General features: G+C 44.6%; 1 protein-coding gene across 1 annotated transcript in view; it reads left to right on the top strand.

Annotated features, from left to right (window-relative positions):
* kcnq4 (potassium voltage-gated channel subfamily Q member 4) overlaps positions 1–24,930 on the top strand; it is a gene marked incomplete at both ends in the record, with an annotated part of 107,480 nt that overhangs the window by 75,593 nt on the left and 6,957 nt on the right. The gene's annotated exons all lie outside the window — the stretch shown is intronic.

The following is a 24,930-nucleotide window of genomic DNA, read 5'->3' as shown; positions in this document are numbered from 1 at the left end:
TTATGTTTTTGCACGGCGTTCACTCTACTTTTTTTTTTCTTTTTCTTCTTCATGCGCCCCCGCAAAGTGCCGCCCTGGGCAATCGCCCCGCTAGCACACCCTTGGGGCCGCCACTGCATAAAGCTATATAACCTCTCAGTCTCCATCATCAGCAATAGTCAGTGGTGTGTGTTCCCCACACTCCCGCGCCCCCACCGTCGCGGTCAGGTTCACTGGGAAAACCGCGGTCGCAAGACTGACATCATAGTACTGACATCATAGAATCCTATATAAATGGTCTCATGTTCAATGAGTCCGTTTTACAGAGCACAGTTGTAAATGTATTGTTCCAGTCAGTGTGTTTGCTGATGGTCTGTCAAATGATGCACTGTACAGTGAAGCTACGAGGAGCCCCAGATATCACCCATGGTGTTGCTGTATCGGTGGGAGACAAAGTGTACTACTTTGGAGGTCACGCTAGGACCAGGATACCTATAGATAATCAGATCAATGTGTACGTCTTCAACACAGTGTCTTTGAGATGGCGGGCGTTGCCCCCAGAGACAGCTACAGAACAACAACCTCCTGAGGTTCCCTGTATGCGCTGTGGCCACACAGCTGTGCTCATTGACAGTATTGTCTACCTCTGGGGAGGAGATGGCTACCTCTGGGGAGGAGAGAAGGAGTATGAAAGGCGTGAGCTTTGCAGCAACAGGCTTTATGCGTTCGACGTCGATGCCCACAGATGGATCACAACTGGCGTTTCTGGGACCGTTCCAGAGAGGAGGCTGAACCACTCGGCCTGTGCCTTGGGGAAGGACATGTATGTCCACGGAGGAATTATCCACGGTTCTAACCCTGTTTTTTATATTGTCACTAATGACCTCTACAAGCTGGACACCTCCACGATGGTCTGGTATTTAATTAACACCAGCGGTACTCCGCCTTCTGTTTCATCATCTCACTCTGCCACCATCATCGGGACAAAGATGTTTGTACTTGGGGGCTGGATCGCCAATTGCGGCGAGGGCGTAATACACATCATGAGAGTGTTTGACATAGAGACCAACTGCTGGCTGAACATGCATTCAAACGGCGAGAGATATCGATATCGATACATGAACTGCACTTATGGGCGTTATGCAAAACTTCTTCCAGATGAACGGGGGCGGCATTCAGCCTTTGCCTACAATGGAGAGCTGTACATATTTGGTGGTAAGGCTTATGACAATGGCCTCTCCGACCGCTGCAACATGTGGAAATTCAGTCCGGAGACTGTCTCCTGGAAGGAGGTTGAGCCCAAGGTGAATGACCCGTTTTGGATGATTAAAGGCTGCTGTTGCACGGTGGGAAGTCGTGTCATCATCTTTGGAGGACGTAAGGGGAACTCGTGCAATAATGACCTGCACATCTTCGACTTGAGTCCTAGTCTTAAGACACTATGCAAGCTAGCAGTTATTCGGTACGATCTGGAGCAGTCAAAACTCCCGCACAACATCAGGTGGGAACTGCTTGAAGTGATCCCATAAAACGTCTTGAAAGGGTCGCATTACAAATATCCATTAAAATACTCTTGTTTTGAAAAGCCTCCAGGATTCACGTGATGTGACGCACGTGGAAGTGGGAAACGACCAGAAACGACCGGTCGCAGAGTCCCGTGAGGCATATGCCCCAGAGCCGAAGGAGGCGTCTACCTTTCTATGGCTATGATTGGTTGTTATTGGGAGATTGGACAGGACCGGAGGCTCGAGTTGGGTGAAGTGAAGTGTCAATCATCGTCGTCATCGTTCGGGGACCATTTTGATACTACCCAATTGTAATGCTGTAAATGTGAACTGGAGTTGCAAGCAAGAAACTGTGAAGGATTGTCAACATCTGTCTTCACGTTTGTATCTGTTGTTTCTTGACGGAAAACGTGGTTTGTAGCTCAGTTGCTTAACGCTGGTTTTTGACATTACCGAAACGAAGAGGATAAAAGCGCCAAACTTTTTTTGAGGTTTCTTTAGGACCTAACGATGGATTTTAGCCTTGGGTACCAAACTTTATTTTTATATTTACCCATATAATATCCATATCAGGTTGGGCTCCCATCGACTTTCTATACAGGAGGAAAATACCCAGAAAGAAATCTGCTTTAAGTAGGATGTGAGGGGTCTAACTAGGGGTTTGTCATGATTCTGAATCCATTGCAAACATTTGTTTTTCACAAAAATCTTTCCTTGGGCTAGAAATGCCCCCCAAAACACCCCAAAAAATGTGAAAAATTATGACTGACTCATCACTAAACCATCGTTTTGTGGGGCCATTTCTAGCCCAATGAAAGTTTTTTTGTGCAAAACAAATGCTTGCAATGGATTCAGAATCATGACAAACCCCTAGTTAGACCCCTCACATCCTACTTAAAGCAGATATTTTTTCTGGGTATTTTCCTCCTGTATAGAAAGTCGATGGGAGCCCAACTTGATACGGATATAATATGGGTAAACATCAAAAATAAAGTTTGGTACCCAAGGCTAAAATCCATCGTTAGGTCCTAAAGAAGCCTCAAAAAAAGTTCTGCGCTTTTATCCGCTCCGTAATGGTAATGTCACCAAGCCACTGAGCTATTAGACTTTATACAATCGGTGGATTGGATCATGTTTACCCTTCCCCTAAACGGGAACTTCATTGTTGTGGAGATAGATGATGTTGGTGGAGTAGATTTTTTTTTTAAGCAAACATTTGTTACTCAATATTTGCTACTGGGTGGTGCCTGGAACATTCTAGACATTCTAATGATCACCAAAAAAATATATATACAGCATATATGACAGGCATTTTACTGTAGGTGTTTTTGTGAGGAATAGCTTAAGTGAAAAAGTAAGATGTTGTTTGTCCAGCTCTGGACTCCAGAGATCTTGAAGTTGTGTGAATGTCAGCCTCTGTGGGGGGGTATTTATATGCAACTATCGTGGCCAATGGCATTGTAATCTATCTATAAATGCGAGAAGTCTCTGCGTGTCTGTCTGTCTGTCTGTGTGTCTGTCTGTAATCCGCGTATCTCGAGAACCGTTCGTCCCACCGGCTTCAGATTCGGCACGCGTGTTCCCCGCCGCGGCACGGAGTGCAGTGCCGGGTCTCGACCCGACCCGACGCGCGGTTTTCCCGAACCGGCGCGAAACGTTCGGAATCTCCTTATGCGGGGTTGATTGTTGACATCAGGCTGTTCCGGAGGAAATCGGCGCAAGCGCTGACTCATTGTGACATCACTCATAAAAGGCTCTGACATCACGTACGCCACATGAGTCAACAAAAAATCTCTGTGAGTGTGTGTGTATGTATGTATGTAATCCGCGTATCTCGAGAACCGTTCGTCCCACGGGCACGCGCGTTCTCCATATATGGGCATAAAATGAATGCCCCCATATATGGGCATAAAATGGATTGCAGACAGACAGATACAGATATCTCCATATATGGACATAAATGGACAGAGGCAAACAGATGGTCAAAGATCTCCATATATGGGCATAAAATGGACGCAGACAGACAGATACAGATATCTCCATATATGGGCATAAATGGACACAGGCAAACAGATGTTCAAAACGGGTCCTATGACAACAGGTATAATGAGGTTTGCATTAAAGGGGGAACCGGCACTGTGTCTGCAACACAGTTGGAGGCACAGACAGATACTCCATATATGGGCATAAAATGGACGCAGATAGACAGATATCTCCATATCTGGGCATAAAATGGACCCAGAACTATAACTGCAGTGATCTCCATATATGGACATAAAATGGACACCGACAGACAGACAGACAGATACAGATATCTCCATATATGGGCATAAATGGACACAGGCAGACAGATGGTCAAAACGGGTCCTAAAGGGCGGGGCATTCATTCCCTATTTACATTGTTCCGAGTTGGCCAGGTCGCCGACTAGACAATAGGATTTAATGGTGATGTTTAGGTGAAAAGAACAGGAAACCAAATTATTTAAACTATTTTCTTTTTATAAAATATAAAAAGCGACAGTGGGCCTGGCAGGGATTATGCTGCTTGCTTATTGGCTAAAACGTAACCCTAACCCTTAGTCGAAGTTATGAAACGTAGAAATAGCGAGGTTTGCCCTCTTGGTTTACCTATGTTTTTTTTTACATTCCTATGCATTTGATGTGGATCAAATGCATTTTTGAATAACCCAAAGAAAATCTGTCTAGAATCATGAGACGCAGATGCTTTCCCAGTGTTTAATTGGTTAACATTTAGAACGGGTACACATTATTGTGTATCATTATTTTATGCTTTAACAATTGAAAAATAGCAGCTGCGAGCTTGTAGATCTGCTATTTTTGAAAAATCGTGAACATTAGAATGTTGACCCCGATTCTATAAGTGTCTTTTGAATCCTTCTAAGATTTTTTTGAAAAACCTATGTTTCTGAGTCAGCAATCTGGCCAGCCATCATCAAAGAAAAGGTCCTTTTCACTTAAATGGAGCTCAGTTAGTCTGTTCTTGAGAGACTACTGTGTCAGTGTATTCTACTTCAGTGGGGGCGGGGTAAAGCCTATTGACGTCACACACACACACACACACACACACACACACACACACACACACACACACACACACACACACACACACACACACACACACACACACACACACACGCTTAGAGCCCCCGACGGCGACGTCGCGTGACATTGCAAAAATACGTTATTTCTCATAACATATTATATGACTGCATGGTTACGTTAGTGCAAAATGGTATTAAAACATAATGAAACGGCACTATTGTATAGTTTATTAAAATAATTCGAGTCGAGTCTGACTCCGCCATGACAGTTTTCACGGACCAATCAGAGTCCACTAGCGGCTCACGTGGGCAGAAGAGCACCAATCAGAGTCCACTACGGACTCTCACGTGGGCAGAACAGCTCCGAAGGAAGGGGGCTGGGACCGGACCAGCCTACCACGTGCCTCAAGTCTACAGCCCTGATTGGCCCATTCAATGCGCCCGCTCTTTAGGCGAGCTTGAAATAAAATAAAATATCACCGGGTTCAGTCCACACTACACACCACCCACCAACAGGTGATTTATCAGGCTAGTGTCAGTGGTTCTCAAACTTTTTCATATGAAGGACCCCCAAAATTATATTTATTTGGCCATCTCAAAATATTTAGTTCCTGGGACCATCCAGAAGCACAATTTGAGTTACAAACGTTCGCTTTGAAAATACATATATTCAAAGATTTGCACACATTTTCACAACTTTTTCAAAAATAGCAGATCTACAAGCTCGCAGCGCGGCACTCGGTGCCGCGCTGTGAGCTTGTATATCTGCTATTTTTCACTGGTTAAAGCATTCAATAATTCTAGGCCTAAACGGGTTAAACAGACTGAGCCAGTCACCTCACCAGGCTCACCGGGCATTAACCAAGGTATTAGCTGTACCTGCGTGTGGCGTCCAATCAGGCTGCCATCTGCAAAGGCCACACCCCCACTATGTGGGTCACATGTCAACAGTCATCTCTGAGTCACATGGAGGGGAGGGGCCACGGGAGGACAACAGGGGCGTCAATTGGGTATGGCAGGGGTATGCAGCTGCCATACCCTGGGTCCAGGGGGGGAAATAAAAGTTCCTTTTAAATATAAATCCATGAATGTCTCTTAGTCTATCTTTGCAGGTTATTATGTTGTTAAATTACAGTAAAATAACTACAAATGCTAAATTTAACAAAATGGTCACTGTAACAAGGTATTGTGGCACGTTTACTAACATGCCTGCACTTGAACAACCATTCCAGGCTGCCATATCCAGCCCAAGAAACCGTAGAAACGGGGAAAAATAGAATGTACTTATTAAAATACATTTTTCATGTCAGTTGCGTTGCTAAGGTATGGCAACATGACTGGTGTCTTGCACGCGTGCCTTCGCGCGCGTGCAAGACACCAGTCATGTTGCCATACCTTAGCTTTTTCTGAACTGACGCCACTGGAGGACAAGGATGACCAAGGGGAATCCGAGTTTGCTGAATCGGCCGTCTCTCTCTCTCTCTCTCTCTCTCTCTCTCTCTCTCTCTCTCTCTCTCTCTCTCTCTCTCTCTCTCTCTCTCTCTCTCGCTGCTGGCGAGCCAAAAGTGTGGCAGGTTGAGGTGACAACGTGGTGCAGATGTCATCTGCTGTCCCTGTCATGATCCTCCGCTTTTCCGCCCGGTGTGTGTGTGTGTGTGTGTGTGTGTGTGTGTGTGTGTGTGTGTGTGTGTGTGTGTGTGTGTGTGTGTGTGTGTGTGTGTGTGTGTGTGTGTGTCTGTTGGTGCCGTGACTGGCGTCTTTGCAGCCTCCCAACAGTTGCCAGCTTACAATGTTGACTTTTTTTTTTGTTACCACTGGGCTCTGACTTCTCTGGTGCGATTATATCCGCTTAGAATCAGATCAGCGACATTCATAAAGGTAATGGGGTCGCAGTCGCACACAAGTGGCAAGAGTGAGTCTTTTTTCATTGTGTCTTTCTCTACGTGTTTGAAGAACAAACGTTTCGGCCATCCAGCCTTCGACAGTGTGCAGAGGTGTGGGTGGGCTGCTTCCTTTTGAAAAGGAGGTGACAGCAGTGGCGTCAGTTCAGAAGGTATGGCAACATGACTGGTGTCTTCGCGCGCGTGCCTCATGTTGCCATACCTTAACAACAGGCATGATACATTTATTTTAACTCACTCAATGCCAATGCCCAAAATGGCTCCAAGGTAGATGTGCCATGATTTTGTATGTTTTTCTTTACTATGCAATGAAAAAAAATGTTTTTTCTTTTATAATTTTTCCCCCCACAGAAACAGACACAGTTGTTGTGATTCAGTGGCAAAACATTGTTTGTCAATCAGACAAATGGTTCCAGAGTAAGAGCTGTTTGAATCAAAAAAAGTGTCCATCCACTAGAATGAACACACATTTTCTCAATCAGCTAAACGAGGGAACCAACACACAAACAGAGAAAAGCATCTCTCTGATCTCAGGTCATTTTGACATCTTTAAAAAAAGACGTCATTGGCACACAGGGCCCATTGAAAAAAGCAGTCATGAGACGTCATTGGCATTGAGTGAGTTTTTTAAGAAGTACATTTTAATTATTTCCCCCCGTTTCTACGGTTTCTTGGACTGGATATGGCAGCCTGGAACGGTTGTTCAAGTGCAGCTAAACTTGGCATGTTAGTAAACGTGCCACAAATAACAATAATGAATTGCACCTGTGCAGCTGACCTGCGGAACCTGGGAATATACCATTTTGTCAAGATGGGGAGAATATAATTATAATACCTTGTTAAAGTGACCATTGTTAAATTTTGCATTTGTAGTTATTTTTAATGTAATTTAACAACATAATAACCAGCACAGATAGACAGAGACATTCATGGATTCATATTTAAAATTAACTTTTTTCCCCCCTGGACCCAGGGTATGGCAGCTGCATACCCCTGCCATACCCAATTGACGCCCCTGGGTGACAGTGTACAGGCGAACAACATCACTACTGATCACACAGGGTTACAAAAGTAACTCAAATCTCTGCTTCTGGGGGGTCCCTGGAACAACATGTTTTGAGATGGGGTCCGCTTTCAAATACATGTAATTTTGGAGGTCCTTGTCATGAACATGTTTGATTTTGAAGAAGGTCATTTATAGAATCGGGTCAAAATATTCAAAGACTTGCACACTTTTTCACGATTTTTCAAAAATAGAAGATGTACGAGTGCTGTGAGCTTGCCTATAGGAGCTTGTACCGGCATATCTAAAATACAGTATGTCACGACTCGAGGAAAACTTGAGAGAATATCTTATTCCATTATTAGGACAGATTGAAAATAACCATTTACTTGACGTTCACTCGAACCAGAGCATTCCTATTTTGGGACTCTCACCAAAAATAGCAGATCTACAAGCTCTTGTAGATCTACTATCTATCTGCAAAGAGATTCATTGGTGTAGATTGAAAAAGTACGCACCAAATACAGTGCAAGTAATAAGTAGTGTTGTAGTCGACTCCACCTAAAGCGAGTCCGAGTCAAGACCGAGTGCAGGAGGGGGTCGAGTCCGAGTCGAGACCGAGACCAGATAAAAAATACAAATAAATAGAGAGTCCTCATTTGATAGGTACTGAGGTGTGGTCAGTGGGTATTCTCCCCTTTCATTGCATTGGTAAGTTAAATGTATTGAGCTGGTGCACTTTTAGAGCAAAATGAAGAAGATAGATCTATATGACGTCATGAGATTCTCAGGACATCATTTAACATCTTGAAAAGTTTCTGCTATTATTTGCACTTTTTGACTAATTTCCCGGACTATGGGTTTTCTTACTAAACCATTTAGAGACACATCATCATGAAAAGCACCAGACAGCTCTCTTATAATGTTAATGTGAATGGGCCTCTCATAACATGGGTTTAATACAATTATTTCATTGCATTGTCTTCTTGACTCGGTGGGGGAAGAGGCCCGAGTCCCTTAGTTCGAGACCGAGTCGAGGCCGCAGGGGCGTCACAAAGGGGGGGAAAGTGGGACTGAGTTACCAGGGCCCAAGGTGGAGGGGCCCTAGTAACTTTAGCTATTGAAAAAATAGCAGATCTACAAGCTCACAGCGTGGCACCGAGTGCCGCGCTGCGAGCTTGTAAATCTGCTATTTTTAAAAAGTCGTGAAAATGTGTGAAAATCTTTGAATATATGTATTTTTTTTAAGCGAACACTTGTCACTCAAATGTATACATATCATTTTCCTTGACATGAAAAAGTTTGAGCACCACTGACGTGGAAACATAGGTTTCTTGCACACATTTTCAAGATTTTACAAAAATAGCAGATCTACAAGCTCACAGCTAGGCACTCAGTGTTCAGCTTTCAGCTTTCAGGTGGTAAAATACCCAGGGGAAGACATATTTGCATATTATAACCACACCTGGGGGTCTATGGGGGTTAATGTTAACTCCATAGACACTGCTTTATTAGTCAAATCCACAGAGTGCTGCTCTGTAGTTGCAGTGTTGAGGTAGCCTCGCAAGCCATCCCGAGCTACGTCATCACCAATGTGCTTCCTTTCTCGGTCTGGTGTCCCTCCCATTGAGCCTCTTTATTAGCAATTGTTTTCTAATTTCCAATCAAAAGGCTGCATTTCAAGCGAACCCGCCTCACACCGCTCCTGATTGGTCGAGCGGCTGCTACAGCTCTCGCATTTTGACAACAAACATGGCGGACCCCATGTCCGATGCGAGTTCACAAAACGCAAATAAAAGCTGCATTAAGCGAAGTTTTATCTGAAATCAACTGCATCTCATAACTTAAAAACGAACAACAGTTTGCACCTTTGGAATTCCTGTCTGGAAAAGACGTATTTGATGTTCTCCCGACGATGTTTTGATGCGCTGATGACTACTGACTGGACCTGTCAGTCAAAGTGAGTAACTACGTCATTGCGTAATGCATTGTCTACGGAGGACTCCCAGACTCTCCCCTGGGAGAGTCTGGCTGTTGTGAGGCTAGTGTTGAGGTGCCAAGCGGCGGCGCTTGACACCGCTGTTATGACTGCCGCTCCGCGGATTTGCCAATACTGGCAATGAATTAGGGCGTTAACGACCTGTGATTTGTGCAAGTCGACTCGACTCCGTAAAAAGTTGAGTTGAAGTCGACTTTATCGTTTATTGACGTCATCACATCACACACGACCCCCCAATTATTTTGGGGGGGTCCCCAAATGATTAACTTAATGTGAAACATTGTTTTCTCACTCAACTGTAAACAAACCAACATAAAGTGTAAGTGTATAGAGGGTATCTTCACATTTCTAAAGTGCCAATTTAAGGACTTTTTAATACCTCTAAAATGACAAATTAAACATTGTCCAAATTGTCAAATATAGCCTATAAAGGCAGAAATTGTGAAAATAGCAGATCTACATGCTCACAACGCCTCGAGGCGTTGTGAGCATGTAGATCTGCTATTTTCACAATAGAACCATGTTATACCAAATGTAATGTAGCATTGTAATATTGGATCATTCCGTCCTTGACAATACAAATAGATTTTCTTTTTTTTCAACTTCGACTTTCGACTTTGTCTGGTGGGAGTCGACTTGATTGTGTAAAGAAGTCGACTCAGTCGACTTGTCGACTTTTTCGTTAATGCCCCTACAATGAACATGTATATCACTTTACCCTACTTTCATCAGTTCAGTAGGACTACACTGTGGGTTGGTAACCCGTACAGCCCTTGCCATGGCCCAGTTGCCATCCAGCCAGCTCCATTGTTCTCCAGTAGCTTGGTCTCCAGGGGGGTGTGTGTGTGGAACGGGGGGGCAACGCTTTACGCCTGACCATGTATTATGAAAGCCACTTTGTCAAGCCAGGAGGAGAGTCAGCATTTTACCGCTTTCCTTTTGCTTTTGCTTTACTTGTTTTGTGTTCCCCCCCCCCCCCGCCCCTACACCTGAGACCCATCCCTGTAGAATAAAATATAATAAAATAAAATAAAATATCGCCTGTGGGAGAAAAGAAGAGAAAAAAAAAGAAAGAAAAAAAGGCCACGAACGCAGGAGTCGTCAAGAAAAGCAGGGAGTTGTTGCTACGGGCGGCAGGTGGACCCCCGTTGTCTCCCCGATCCTCTCTCTCACTTGGCCCCTCCCTGCAGGGGCGTCACAAGGGGGGGGGGGGGGGGGGGGGGGGGGGAGTGGGACTGAGTAACTAGGGCCCAAGGTGGAGGGGGCCTTAATCCTTAATTATTTTAGCTATTGAAAAAATAGCAGATCTACTAGCTCACAGCGCTGCGAGCTGCTATATTTGAAAAGCCGTGAAAATGTGAGCAAATCTTTGAATATGTGTATTCTTTTAAGCGAACATTTGTAACTACGATTTTGCTTCTGGGGGGGTCCCTGGAACTCAATATTTTGAGATGGGGGTCCGTGGCCAAATACATATCATTTTGGAGTGTCCTTCACATGAAAAGGTTTGCGCACCACTGACATTTTTGAGATATTCAAAGATATTCATTAAAAAATAGCAGATCTACAAGCTTGAGCTTGTAGATCATATTTTTTTTAAATAGGCCTAGTTAAAGCACAAAATAATGTGTAATAATGCGTTCCCGTCTAAATGGGCTAAACCCCCTCCCCCTATGAAGAACATTCATGGTGAATCCTTGTACCTTATCCCTCCACCCACCCCCACCACCATATCGTCATTGTCGGGTGGAAACCTTGTATGTCCAAAACCGTTTGTTTTGTATTTAGCATTTTGAAAATGAGTTAAACTAGTGAAAACAGCCGATCTACAAGCACACAACGCCTCACACCGCGAGGCGTTGTGTGCTTGTAGATCGGCTGTTTTCACTACTTTTGTGCGACGGCCTTGTATGGTGAAGCAGGGCTTTACTTTGCGAAAAAATATACATTTTAAACTTGGAGATACGAGGTTTCTGCCCGACAGTGACGATATATCTGTGTGCTCATTCTTCCTTTGCATGGTGGTATAAATACATACAGGCTGTATGTATGTTCAGGATAAATTTATATACATGCTGTATGTATTCTGCAGGCCACAATGAAAGCTCCCCCGCAGGTGCACACATAGACATCAAAGAGGGCTTGAGCCGCTGCCCTTTTATCCATCTGTAAAAAGCGCCCTCTCTCCAGCCCACGAATGCGGTTTTCACTGTGGTGAAAGAAATGCAAATGCCCTCTTTCCATGCCATACCTGAAGGCGGCATTCAAGAGAATTGCCTTGTCCAAACTCTGTTGAAAGAATTGCCTTCTCTGTGTAGAAATCCATGCCGCAACGCAAGCCACATCTCCAGCGTTGATTATACTTAGTTCAGTGTGGTATCAATCACCGAAAATAGCCGACCTCCAACTCTCCAAGCGTCATGCTGCGACGCGTTGTGAGGGCCTTTTTGGTGAAAAGGGCCTTTTCACCAAAAGGCCCTTTAGGAAATGTCAGCCCCTGCCTCTCTAACATTCTCTCTGCACGTCCCTGCTCCCCTGGTCACGCACTCACTATTAGTTTGTGGCTGTTTACGTTTTTCCCTCCATTTCTTTGTGTGCACAGTACCGTATAGGCTAGTCAATCTGAGGTTTGACCCAAAATAAATTGCAATAGTAATGGTTCAAGGTGTTTTATGATCCTTAGGGTCATCCAAAACATGCTAAAAATGTTCCATGTTATTCTTAGTGGATCAAGGTAAATTCATGGGGTTCAAGTTTGGGTCCCTTCACTTACTATACAGGAAACAATACCTAAAAAAAAGCCTTCTTTAAGTAGCATGTGAGGGGTCTAACTAGGGATTTTTCATGATTCTGAATCCATTGCAAGCATTTTATTTAGCAAGAAAAACATTCCTCGGGCTAAAAAGGGACACAACAAAACTGAGCTAACCCCAGAAAAGTGACGACTCATCTCTAAACCATAGTTTTGGGGGTCAGTTTTTGGCCCGAGGAATGTTTTCCGTGCAAAACAAATGCTTGCAATGGAGGGGGGGGGGGGGGGGGGGGGGGGGGGGGTATCTTTTCCTGTATAGTATGTGAAGGGACCCAAACTTGAACCCCCTGAATTCACCTTGATCCACTAAGAATAAAATGGAACATTTTTAACATGTGTTTTGGATGACCCTAAGGATCATAAAGAAAACTTGAACCATTACTATTGCAATTTATTTTGGGTCAGGCCCTTTTTTTGCGTAGATTGACTGGCCTAGTACATGTTAACCTTTCAACCTGGCGTCCCTATTTTAGACACGTCATTATAAACAAAAAGATAGATCCTAGATCAGCATATTTTTCACTATAGCTGTCGTATGACCGACGGTATTGCATGGTCCGTTTACGCAGTAGCCTATGTATAAATGGAAATGTTACATCCGTGTGGGCGTTTTAATGGTGGACGCCGCCTGTCTGTGAGAGCGAGATAGGGATTTCCTTGTAAAACACGCACGCACGCACGCACACACACACAAACAATGGCTTCCCTTCTCTCCTCCTCTTCCTCATCTTCCTCCTCCACAGGGGCGTCACACGGGGGGGAGGGGGGGGGGGGGGGGGGGGAGTGGGACTGAGTTACTAGGGCCCAAGGTGGAGGGGCCTTAATTAATTAATAAATAGCTATTGAAAAATAGCAGCACCGAGTGCCGCGCTGCGAGCTTGTAGATCTGCCATTTTTGAAAAGTCGTGAAAATGTGTGCAAATCGTTGAATATATGTATTTTTTTAAGCAAACATTTGTAACTCAAATGTTCCTTCTGGGTGGTCCCTGGAACTAAATATTTTGAGGTGGGGGTCCGTGGCCAAATACATATCATTTTGGGGGTCCTTCACATGAAAATGTTTGAGCACCACTGACATAGAAACGTATTATCGTATTATTATAATTTTTTTTTAAACCTTAGAAGGATTTGACTTTTCAAAAATAGCAGATCTACAGGCTCGCAGCGCGGCACTCGGTGCCGTGCTGCGAGCTTGTAGAGATGCTATTTTTCCATAGTTAAAGCACAAAATAACGCGTAATAATGCGTTCCCAGTCTAAATGGGTTAAACCCCCTCCCCCTATGAAGAACATTCATGGGGGGGGGGGGGGGGGGGGGGGGCCCGCAGTGAATCCTTGTACCCGGGGCCCAGGATTTGGTGTGACACCCCTGCTCCTCCATGGCGTCCTGACTTGGTAGGTGTAATCCATCACCGGGCCACAGATGACATCTTGAGTGTGTGTGTGTGTACACACGTGCACACGTTTTTGCCACGCCAACACTTGGCGTTTCCGGCCCTCTTTGCCGAGCCAGCACCTTTTCCTTTCCATGGCTGTCTACTGGGGCGGTGATAAGAGAGTGTGGGTGGGTGGGTGGGAGGTGGAGAGGGGCTCTCTCTGGCAAGATGAGGGGGCGCAGGGGCTCTGGCGTGAGAGGAGAGAGAGAGAGGGAACCGGTGAGTGCACGAACCAGGCACGTGCACACATAGACATCAAAGGGGGCTTGAGCCCCTGACCTTTTATCCGTCTGTAAAAAGTGCCCTCTTCATGCCATACCTGAAGGCAGCATTCAAGAGAATCGCCTCGTCCAAACTCCCCTGGACTTGAATGCAGCGTCTTATGTTGAAAGAATTGCCCTCTCTGTGTAGAAATCCATGCCGTTACGCCACATCTCCTGTATTGACTTAGTTCAGTGTGGTATCAAGCACCGGAAATAGCCGGCTGCGACGCGTTGTGAGCTTGGAGGTCTGCTATTTTCGGCCCTTTTAAAAATGTCAGCCCCTGCCTCTCTAACATTCTCTGCATGTCCCCGGCACAAACCTCCCAATGCTGGAAACACACTCTCACTTACCAAATACGTACGACAATGTATGCTAGGGCTTAAACGGATATTCCACTTTCAACAAAACCTTTGGTCATTTTAATTGTCTACTCAGGCTTTTGTGAACGCCCTGGACAGTTTTTAATTAGCTTGATTCCATATTTTAGGTATGCACCGATAAGGAAATTCTTGGCCGATGCCAATGTTTGAAATAGCACTTTAGCCTATGGGCGATACCGATGTTATTTGTTCACCCTTTTATGACAGGAAATACATAACTATATATAAGAGCACTATTTTTTCATGTTACAGAAGACAAACTGCTTGCATCTATGACATCCAGCTAAATACCTTTATAACTGTCTCTCTGTTGCAAATATAAGTGTAAAGTTTTTTTCTTTTTCTTTTTAAGATTTGTTTTTGGGCTTTGTATGCCTTTATTTGATAGGATAGTAGACTGACAGGGGTAGGGTGACCAGATCCCAAGTCACCAGATGTGGGACAGAGAGGATGTTTGTGGGGGACAATGTGGGACGCCGGGCGGCCGAAAGATTTTGGGCTTTTTGGGGGCCAAAACCCCTGAAATGCGTAGAAAAATACATAGAAAATGTATTTTGGCACAGCTTGCCATCTGGTTGAGTAGCACATAATATGACTATGATAACAACTATAATGGAACAACTATGCAAATAAAAACTTAACAACAGAAATACATTTGAAATTATCTGTATTTACTGAACAAACCTGAAGAGGACAAGAGGTAAATCTGGTAGACATGAATGAATTACATTCAGTAAGGAGCTCACAAAACACAGTTTCCACTTCTCACAGTAGTGTGGCCAAGTAAGTCTCATGTATTGAGGCATATCTTAATAGTCAAAGTCACAAGGATACATGTAGAGTGCAGTACTATTAACAAAGACATTAACTTGACCAAAGCAGCATCCTCCTAACAAAGGCAACTACAGCTAATTATTTTCAATTAGACAGGCACAACATAAAACCATAGATAAAATAAATAAAACCAGAAATATAAATCAAAACTAGTCAGGACTGGAGGTAACAATAAATACGAATAACCATAAATGAAATTGTAAACAAACCAACACTATGCACTTGAGCACTTCCAGAATCAAGGAAAGCACCTGGTAAAAGCATTTTAGCTTTTGTCCATCACATCACAACTCAAGTCTCCAGAACCAAGGAAACCACCAGCATGAAAAATTTTAGGTTTGTCCATCATAGCTCAAGTCTCCAGAACCAGGTAAAGCACTGGCATGAAACATTTTAGGTTTGTCCATCACAACTTAGTCTTTCAGTATTGTCCATCACAGCAACAGCAGGCCTGGCCCAGTGGCCCACACTGGGAATGCACATTCAGCACCATAGAAAGCACCTGGCAGTGAGTGAAACACAAGAATAGCAGCACATCATTAAAATCTAGCACTACACTGACCCAGAGTCCACAATATTTATGTTTAAACAATCTATTCTATTTAAACAATTTTTATCTTACCTTAGATGTTCTTCTTGGGCTTATATTTCTTGCTTGATCGTGCTGCTTCCAACAAGGCCTTCTGCTTAAGAACATAGCTGTAGAACTCCTTACATGTGTATTCAAAGTTGGTCTTGATTTGTATTTCACTCTTGATAAGCTCCACAGAGCAACGATTTCTCTGGTCAGTCCAGGCAGCAGTCATGAGGGAAAACAATCTCTCTACCGGAGCGTTGGTGATCGGGATGCTGAAGATGAAGGATGTAACCGCAGTCAGATTTGGTGTAACTGTGCCTTTAAGCAAGATAGACCACTTCTCCAGAACAGGAGCTACCTTGTCCACTACTTCCTGCTGGCGTGGCAGAATCACACAGTACTCATCATACAGCTCATCCATTTCCAGTTTCCCTCTGATATGTAGGGCCTCCACAACATCATTGAGCTGGGTGAATGTGAACTTGCTCTTCAGTGCCAGGCATGCAACATTCTTCTGGTAGTTGTTCTCTGTGAAATCATACCACTTTTCTAGGTAGTTGAGTGCAACATTGTAGAAGTTGGAAAGATCATTTCTGATTGTTGCTGCCTCTTGGTCTGGGAACTGTTGGAGGATATCATTAGCCTCCATTCCAAAGTAGGAATCAATGTGTCGTTGTTGGAGCTTTGTCTTGAGAGTGAACATGATGTCATATAGCTCACAGACAGTCCCATTCTGTCCCTCCAACTGCAGAACAACATCATGGAAGATCATGAGAACATTATTCAGAAAGGCCAGGTAGACTTGTAGCTTAAGGGGTTGCCCTTCACCATCCTGATCCTTTTTAATCAGCTGCCACAGTGCTTTTGGGCACTGATTCTCTCCCAGTGACAGGAAGTAGCTCTTGATAGCTGCCCAGCTGTCATGTAGCCTCTTAACAGCAGGCCACAGACTCAACCATCTTGTGGGTACATGTCTCCGTACAGCATGATACTCCTCTTCCACAAAGTCAAACACTGCTTTCAATGCATCAGTACGGTGTGATGATACTGAAAAGTGACTGAATATTTTGTTCACTACAGAGTCAATGTCAATATCCAGCCTGTCTCCAGCATTCTTTGCACAGTTGTGTATTATGTGGGCCATGCAGTTTGCCTTGATTATGACACTGTTGTCTGCTTTTAGCTTCTGGAACACTGAATTATTTTTCCCATAATTTACACTAGCATTATCAGCAGTGTAAGCTGAAATCATGTCCAGTTGCAGGCCATTTTCCTTTAACTTGCTTGTAATCTGGTGGTGTATTTTGGCAGATGTCTCATCACTATCCTCATAAAAGTCAAGTATCTTGTTTTTCAAACCCAGCTCTGGTGTCCAATATCTCAGAAACAATGGGAAGAGCTTTGTTGTGCCATGATTAGAAGCATCTGAGGCCACTGAAAAGAATGGAGTGTGGATTGTTTTATCACTTGGGAGTTGAACCACAGGTGTATTTAACTCTCTCAAACAAGTCTCCACACTGGCAGGGGCAAGCACATCTGTAACTATGGATGATGCTTTAGTACGACCACATGCCATTTTCTTTGCAATATCAGAGTCTGGAAACATAACTGGTGCGAGCTTATTACCTGCAGTCCTCTGACCTGTATGACTGGGAGTGTTGTACAGTGTGGTAAACGCTAGTCATTTCAGCTGCTGTTACCTTATCTGTGTTTGAATCCTGTTTTGGTTTTAGTAGGAAAGAGTCCATAGACTGTGAAGCCTCCTTTTGTGCAACACGTTTTTTGTGGGTCTCACATTGTCTGTGTCGTTTAACGTCGTATTCACCTCCGCTTTTAACTGAAAAACGACTCTGGCAAATGTCACAGAAAACTTTATCAGTCTCGCCTTGCACTGGTTTCACCCACGGATAAATAGTTTCCCAGTCTTTGTTGTAACTGCATTTCCTTTTCTTTGCAGTGGTGGTAGTTTCCTCATGTTCATCCTCCTCCTCCATTTTCGTTCATTTGTCACAAAAACGTGACGCTAAAAGGCTCGCTGGTTTCACTCTGTTTGTTGTGTTGCTTTTGGTGGGCGTTTCGTTCCGTATGCCGGCTGTTTGATTGACAACAGCCGGGCTGCGCGCACGCACGCACACACGCACACACACATACACACACACACACACACAGCGTGTACACACACAAACACACACGCACACACTCACACACACGGCCCGCCCCTGATGACAGGCTCGACTCACTGCTCTCTCTTCACAGCCATTTGATAAAAACCATTTTAGACGTAAAAAAAAAAAAAAAAAAAAAAAAAAACTGGTGCTTGTCGGTCAGAATGCGGGACAGCGAGTCAATTTGCGGGACGCATGAAAAGTCACTGAAATGCGGGACTGTCCCGCGCAAAACGGGACGTATGGTCACCCTAGACAGGGGGGGGGGTGGGGGGGGTGGGACTGAGTTACAAGGGCCCAAGGTGGAGGGGGCCTTAATTATTTTATACTTTAGCTATTGAAAGCTCACAGCGCGGCACTCGGTGCTGCACTGCTTGTAGACAGGCCTTTGATTTGGAGAAGCGCCAGGGCCCGGGGAATCTTAAATCGGCACTGCTTGTAGATCTGCTATTTTTTAAAAGTCGTGAAAATGTGTGCAAATCTTTGAATATACCGGTATGTCTTTTTTAAAGAGGTGGTGCCATAGTTTTGTACTTTTTCTGTTTTTTATGTGTCTAGGAGGTTGAAAGTACATCATTGGACCCCCTGGTGTGGTTTTTATGAGCAATTATGTATTCTCTTGGTATTTGTTTGCACAGTTATAAAGAGCTAGATGCCTCGTTCGCCTCTGCAGTTCATTGGAGCAACGTGCAACAGTTGTAGTCCGGACATCCTGGAAAAACTAAGGGAACGCTGTCAGTCAAAGTGACTACTGGCCAATCACAGCACGACTTTTCCGGGACTTATCCAAGGACTACAATTCAATTCAACAGAGCCAGTTCCGATGCGGATCAGCTGTTCTTACAGGCTGCGTACGTAAAGACCCGCCCCCACCTACCTCTGATTGGCCTAGCAACTTCCCTATGTGTGACGCACGTGGAAGCAATGCACACGTGATTCCCTTAGTCCCTCGATGCACATGCATCAGAGTCGAAGAAGGCGTCTACCTTTCTATGTCTATGTTTGTTTGTTTTCTCTTGGAGGCTGCCACCTTGTGGTCAAAAGTGTCAGTTAAAAAGCACAGATACTTTTACGTCACAGAATCAACTCCTCCCCTAATTACCATTCATCCAACACTGTGGGGTGTGGCTAACTTCAGCTGGGTCACCACCCACCATGACATCCATGCATACTTAATGAACTGGGGGTGTGGCCACATAAAAACCCAATTTTAACTCTTTCTGTATACTTTTTTGGAAAAAATCTTCCTCCTAGTATAATCATAATACCTGATAATCATGTTTTAGGGGGGGGGGGGGGGGGGGGGGTGTCATGGCACCACCTCTTTAAGCAAACATTTGTAACTAAAATTTTGCTTATGGCCGATCCCTGGAACTAAATATTTTGAGATGGGGGTCCGTGGCCAAATACATATCATTTTTGGGGTCCTTCACGTGAAAAGGTTTGAGCACAGAAACATTATGCAGATACCCTCTCACTTAAACGTTATGTTGGTTTGTTTACTGTTGAGTGAGAAAACAATGTTGCACATTAAGTTAATCATCTGGGGACCCCCCAAAATAATTTGGCGACCCCCCTGGGGGTCCCGACCCACAGGTTGAGAACCACTGTCCTAAGCTATTGCCAGCCCTTACACTGATGGCAGAACGCATAAGGCTGACCTTATCAGTACACTGTGATGTAAGCATCTTATTATATGCAGCTGTGTTGCTTAGTAAGCAACACAGCTGCAGATAATAAGATTCACGATGAGTGTGTTATTTTAGGTGTGTAAAACATGCAAGCGTTTGACTATAGTGTCTCACCTATGGATCTGGGCATGCATAAATCTAACACAAATTTGCTCAATAACCTGCCATATTTTGCTGTTCTGTACTCTTTAACACTTTGCAAGCCACGGGGAGCCCCTTAACCGGAATATACCGGACATGTGAGCAAAGAGTCTCAGCCGCGCTGTCTTTTACTGGGTCATTAAAAACAAAATAAATGATTTTTATCCGAAAATCGGCGATCGTCTAACCTTCCCTAGTCACCACTCGTCCATCGATAGCGCATCGCTCGTCTGACATGAAGCAGAAGTGACGTCAGGTCCATTCCTTCCAGAGGCTTCCTTGCAGCCGTCCGTTTACTGTTTTGATGATAACATTAGCATAGCTGGAGTGCTAAGGGCTAAGCTAGCCAAAATGGTCACATCGACTGTTCAGTCATTCTTGGATTATATGCTTGGATTATATGCGCACGGATCGTGCACGCGAAACCCCCGAAAGGGGGGCGACCTTTTGGCTATAGTGTGTGCCAACGGTGACGCAATTGTAGTCCTTAGCGGCCATCTTTTGGGTAAAAACACAGGTGTTTCAATTGTTTGATTGCATAGAACTAATGCTTTACTCCAATCAGAACACCTGTGTAAGGCTGTGTTGACCCAAGAAATGGCCGCTCTTAGAACTACATTTGGCACACCCTATAATGACATCCCCAGTTGACACCCAGTTGAGCTTGGTTAAACTTATAACCGTAACCTCTTGAACCCCAGCTCCAGTGTTGGGGAAGTTACATGTAACTGAGTTATGTAACTGAGTTACATTTTGCTGTAACTTGAGTGACATTCATATTTCTGTAACTCGTCTAGTAACTGAGATACTTTTTGGGTCATGTTTGGCTCTAGTTACACGTTAGAAGGATTTGAAATATTAAAAGACTTTTTCAAGATTCCATTTTCAAGATAAAAAAAAATAGCAGATCTCGCTGCTCTGCACTCGGTGCCACGCTATGAGCTTGTATATCTGCTATTTTTCAATTAAAGCACAAAATAATGTGTAATAATGCGTTCCCAGTCTGAATGGGTGTTACGACCCTCATGGTCTAGGGCAAGAATCATAACATAAATGATGGATGAAGACAGTTCTTATAAAAATATATGTGAATTTATTAACAATTAACTAGATAGTATTTACAGAAAATGAATTAATGAAATGGAGAGCAATGAAAACAAACCTAACAGCAACAAAACTTAACTACAACTAAAGCATGAGGAGTCCTTTCCGAAGGGACTTAACTAAACATAAGGACAGAGTCTCTGGTTGGTTTGGGTTGAGAGGACAGAGGGATCGATTCTCTGCTGCCGTTTGGCTGACAGTCCTCCACACTAATGTTTTCAGAGTGAGGCTTTATAGAGGACTGGAGGTAGCCACACCCAATCAGCAGGCCTAATCATTAGGGGACCAGCCAATCATTGGCAGGGACAATTCTGTGCAGGAAGCTCTATCAGTTGCCACAGCTGACTGTCATTTGGCAATCAGCTCTCCAGGTTCCTCCACACCCTCTCCACCTTGCAGAAACAGGACACAAGACAAGCAGTACAAGAGCCCAAATAATATATACTGCAGTATTCTAACAATGGGTTAAAACCTCCTCCCCCTATGAAGAACATTCATGGGGGGCCCGCAGTGAATCCTTGTGCCCAGGGCCCAGAATTTGGTGTGACGCCCCTGTTCCTCCTCAACCACCCCCACCAAACAAAACTCTCCTGAACTTGAATGCAGCGTCTTATGTTGAAAGAATTACCCTAGAAATCCATGCGCTGCGACGCGTTGTGAGCTATGAGGTCTGCTATTTTCTTTTCACAAAAAAGGCCCTTTTAAAAATGTCAGCCCCTGCCTCTCTCTGTACGTCCCTGGTGCAGCTGCTGAGGAGCAGGGTGTGTTGGGAATGAGACTGAGCCCAGCTGGCTCAACGTAACCTCACTATAGAGACCATAGCATGTGGAGGAGGCCTTCCTCTGATAGTGGTGTGTGTGCGTGCGTGCGTGTGTGCGTGCGTGCGTGCGTGCGTGCGTGCGTGCGTGCATGAGTGGGGTGTGTGTGTGTGCGGGTGGGTGGGTGGGTGGGTGGGTGCGTGACTATTTTGTTAATTGCTGATTCCGCATTTCCGGATCCCTACAAGTCGTGATAAGCAAAATGCCAGTGGGAGATGGTGTCATCGTGGCAACAATGTGCACGTCTGTTTCATTGGAGAGGATGTTTAGTGGAGGGGGGGGGGGGGGGGGGGGAGGGTCCTTCATGGGGCAGTTTATTAGGTCACTCCGACTGCAATTAATCTCTGCATTTTTGTCCTGGAGGCTTGCATGGTTTCGTTCAGGCACGTGCACACATAGACATCAAAGGGGGCTTGAGCCCCTGCCCTTTTATCCGTCTATGAAAAGTGCCCTCTCCAGACCAAGAATGCAGTTTTCACTATGGTGAAAGAAATGCAAATGCCCTCTTTCCATGCCATACCTGAAGGCAGCATTCAAGAGAACTGCCTGGTCTAAACTCAACTGAACTTGAATTCAGCATCTTATGTTGAAAGAATTGTCCTCTCTAAGTAGACATTTCCACCAAAAGGCCCTTTTAGAAATGTCAGACCCTGCCTCTCTAACATTCTCTGCATGTCCCTGGTTCCTTGCCATCTTGCTCATGTCACTTTCCAAACGGTCTGTATCTCATGCATAATTCATACTTTGTCCCTTATTGACTCAAATGATCCTATCCGGTCCTATTGGTTTTAAATATTCTATGTCTTGCGAGAGAGTATGAATGATCTTTCATGTAAACAAATGGCAGTGCCATTAACACATCGGGTGCCCACGTGGTGCCCACGCGCCAATCTCTTTGATCTTTATGTGTGCCCACGACACCTTCGACGCGTTGTACAGTAAACTATACTGTACAGTAGCTACTGCACTTGGCTGCCGCGGTGATGAAACAAACTCCATTTCCCAACATGCAGCGCGAAATTACGTCACCTGGACGTGCTGTCTGTCTTGTTGACTTCCTGTTTAGCGGCTGCACAAAAATAATGTTTTCTCCGGATTCTCTTCCTTTTTTCTTTGTTTTCTCAAAACGGCAGCCTCTTCTACCGGCCGTAACACAAACACTGTGGCTTAGAATTGATAAAAAACGGTCCTGACTGAAAGAAAAGATTTTCGCGAAATAAACAGGACATACTTGGATTACATTTACTCGGATTACTTTTCTCGCCCAGTACTTCGAAGGTAGGTAAAATGACGCGTTGCCATGGGCACCAGCAAATTAAACGTTGAATAATTCGGGGCACCCGATGTGTTAATGTAATTTAACAACATAATAACCAGCACAGATAGACAAAGAGACATTCATGGATTTAAAAGTAACTTTTATAATCCCCCCTGGATCCAGACGCCCCTGATTGTGTTGGTGTGTGACAAATTAATATGGTGTGCCACTTGAGTGCAACTTAGGCTTTAGGGTGGGGTCAAAAATGACAAAAAGAAAAGTGGAATTTATAACATTGTCATGCTTGTAATGTAATATGGTGTTAGAGTAGTATTAACCTCGCCTACCAGGCTTTCTAGGGGAAAGCCTGGTGTTCATTCACAACAGGCCGTTTGGTTTCCGCCAGAGCATATGAGCGGAGCGGAGCGGGCCGTTTTTGACGTGAGCGTGAGCGAGCGACTTTTCAAATGGGTCTTGAGTGGCTTTGGAGCGAGGATTTTCCTCCGCTCCGTTCCTCCGCTCCGCTCCAAGCCGACCCTGTTGGGGCCGCGCGCCGCACGTTTCCAACAAAACAGTGCCGTGCGCAGTCCATGGTAGTGCAGCTGCAGCCATGTTGCAGGAGGGAGGAAGCACCGCGGAGAGGAGAACCTTTATCAAGATTTCACTCAAGTCAAATGTATCTATATCATCCATACAAGTGGCTATGTTTATAATAAATAGCCTACCTTGTGTCAGTTAAGTTATAGGCCTATCACCAGCCAGTCAAAGGATACGATTTGAAATGCAAGTGAGACTGATGAAAAAAACACACGCAACAAGCCGCCTCCTTCTCGAATGTGGTGATTAATCAATAAATAACCAACTGGATATAATATTGCTTGCCTCCATCAAACGCTCAACAGCAGGCATTTGTGTTGGGAACACTTGTGACAAAGCAAAGGAGAAAGTTTTTCGGACATGGTAGCAAAATACTTTTTTTATTTTGGCTGCTGAGCGGAGCGTGGAGCGAGCGCGGAGCGACAAATGCGCAAATCAAGGTGAGCGGCGGAGCGGCATGGAGCGGAGCGGCCCGGTGGCCGACCAGCGCGGGGAGCGAGCGGGACAAGAGCCCTCTGGAGCGCGGAGCGGCTTTTGTTCCCGCTCCACTCCGCTCACATGCTCTGGTTTCCGCCACAATTTGCAAATGCCCCGGCCATACAGTCTGGGAGATCATGAATACACGATAAAGTGGATGTGACACACCCTCTCCCTTGGTGCAGTAGCGGTACAAGTCCTACTGGAAGCGTTGTGTCTTTCAATATTTTTGGGGCATTATTTTGTCACTTCTGTGAAGTTACTTCCATGATGTCTTCAAATGTTTTCTTAAACTATACATGCATAACAAGAATATACCGCTCGAATGACTCTGTCTGTGCTAGTGTGCTTCTATTATGTTTCCAATGGGACTACAGTTCTGCGCAGCAGTGACTACTTCCGTTAATACAGCAGGGGTCTTCAACGTTTTCAGGCCAAGGACCCCTTAGTTGAGAGAGAGATGAAGCAGGGACCCCCACAAGTCTGTACATAGATTCCATATAGTTTAATCGTTTGATAGCACGATCATCAGTGTATTTTGGATTCATGTCAATTTTTGTTTTCATATATTTTACCACTTGAGCCGTCAATACTTAATAAACTTGACCTTTCACTCTGTACTTAGTCTGCTCTTTTTTCCCTCTACAACAAAGCTCTTTGCCGATAATAGCCGATCTGCTATTTTTGGCTTAAGTTCTTGGAATATGGACACTGTCTAGGGTTCAAGTGGTCAATATAAAAAAGGAGAAAAAAGGTTTCTATATCACTCAATGATTTGGAAAACCCCCTGTAGTAACTCTGAGGACCCCCTAGGGGTCCCGGATCCCCTGTTGATGACCCCTGCTCAACAGTATATAGCACTCAGCGTTTGTGGAATAGTTGTCTGGCTACGCGAGACCAGTAGCATGTCTCTATAGGTCAGGGGTGC

This window comes from Nannobrachium achirus (genome assembly GCF_963921795.1).
Source record: "Nannobrachium achirus genome assembly, chromosome: 10".
Lineage (NCBI taxonomy): Eukaryota > Metazoa > Chordata > Actinopteri > Myctophiformes > Myctophidae > Nannobrachium > Nannobrachium achirus.
This window is presented reverse-complemented; position numbering and strand designations above follow the sequence as displayed.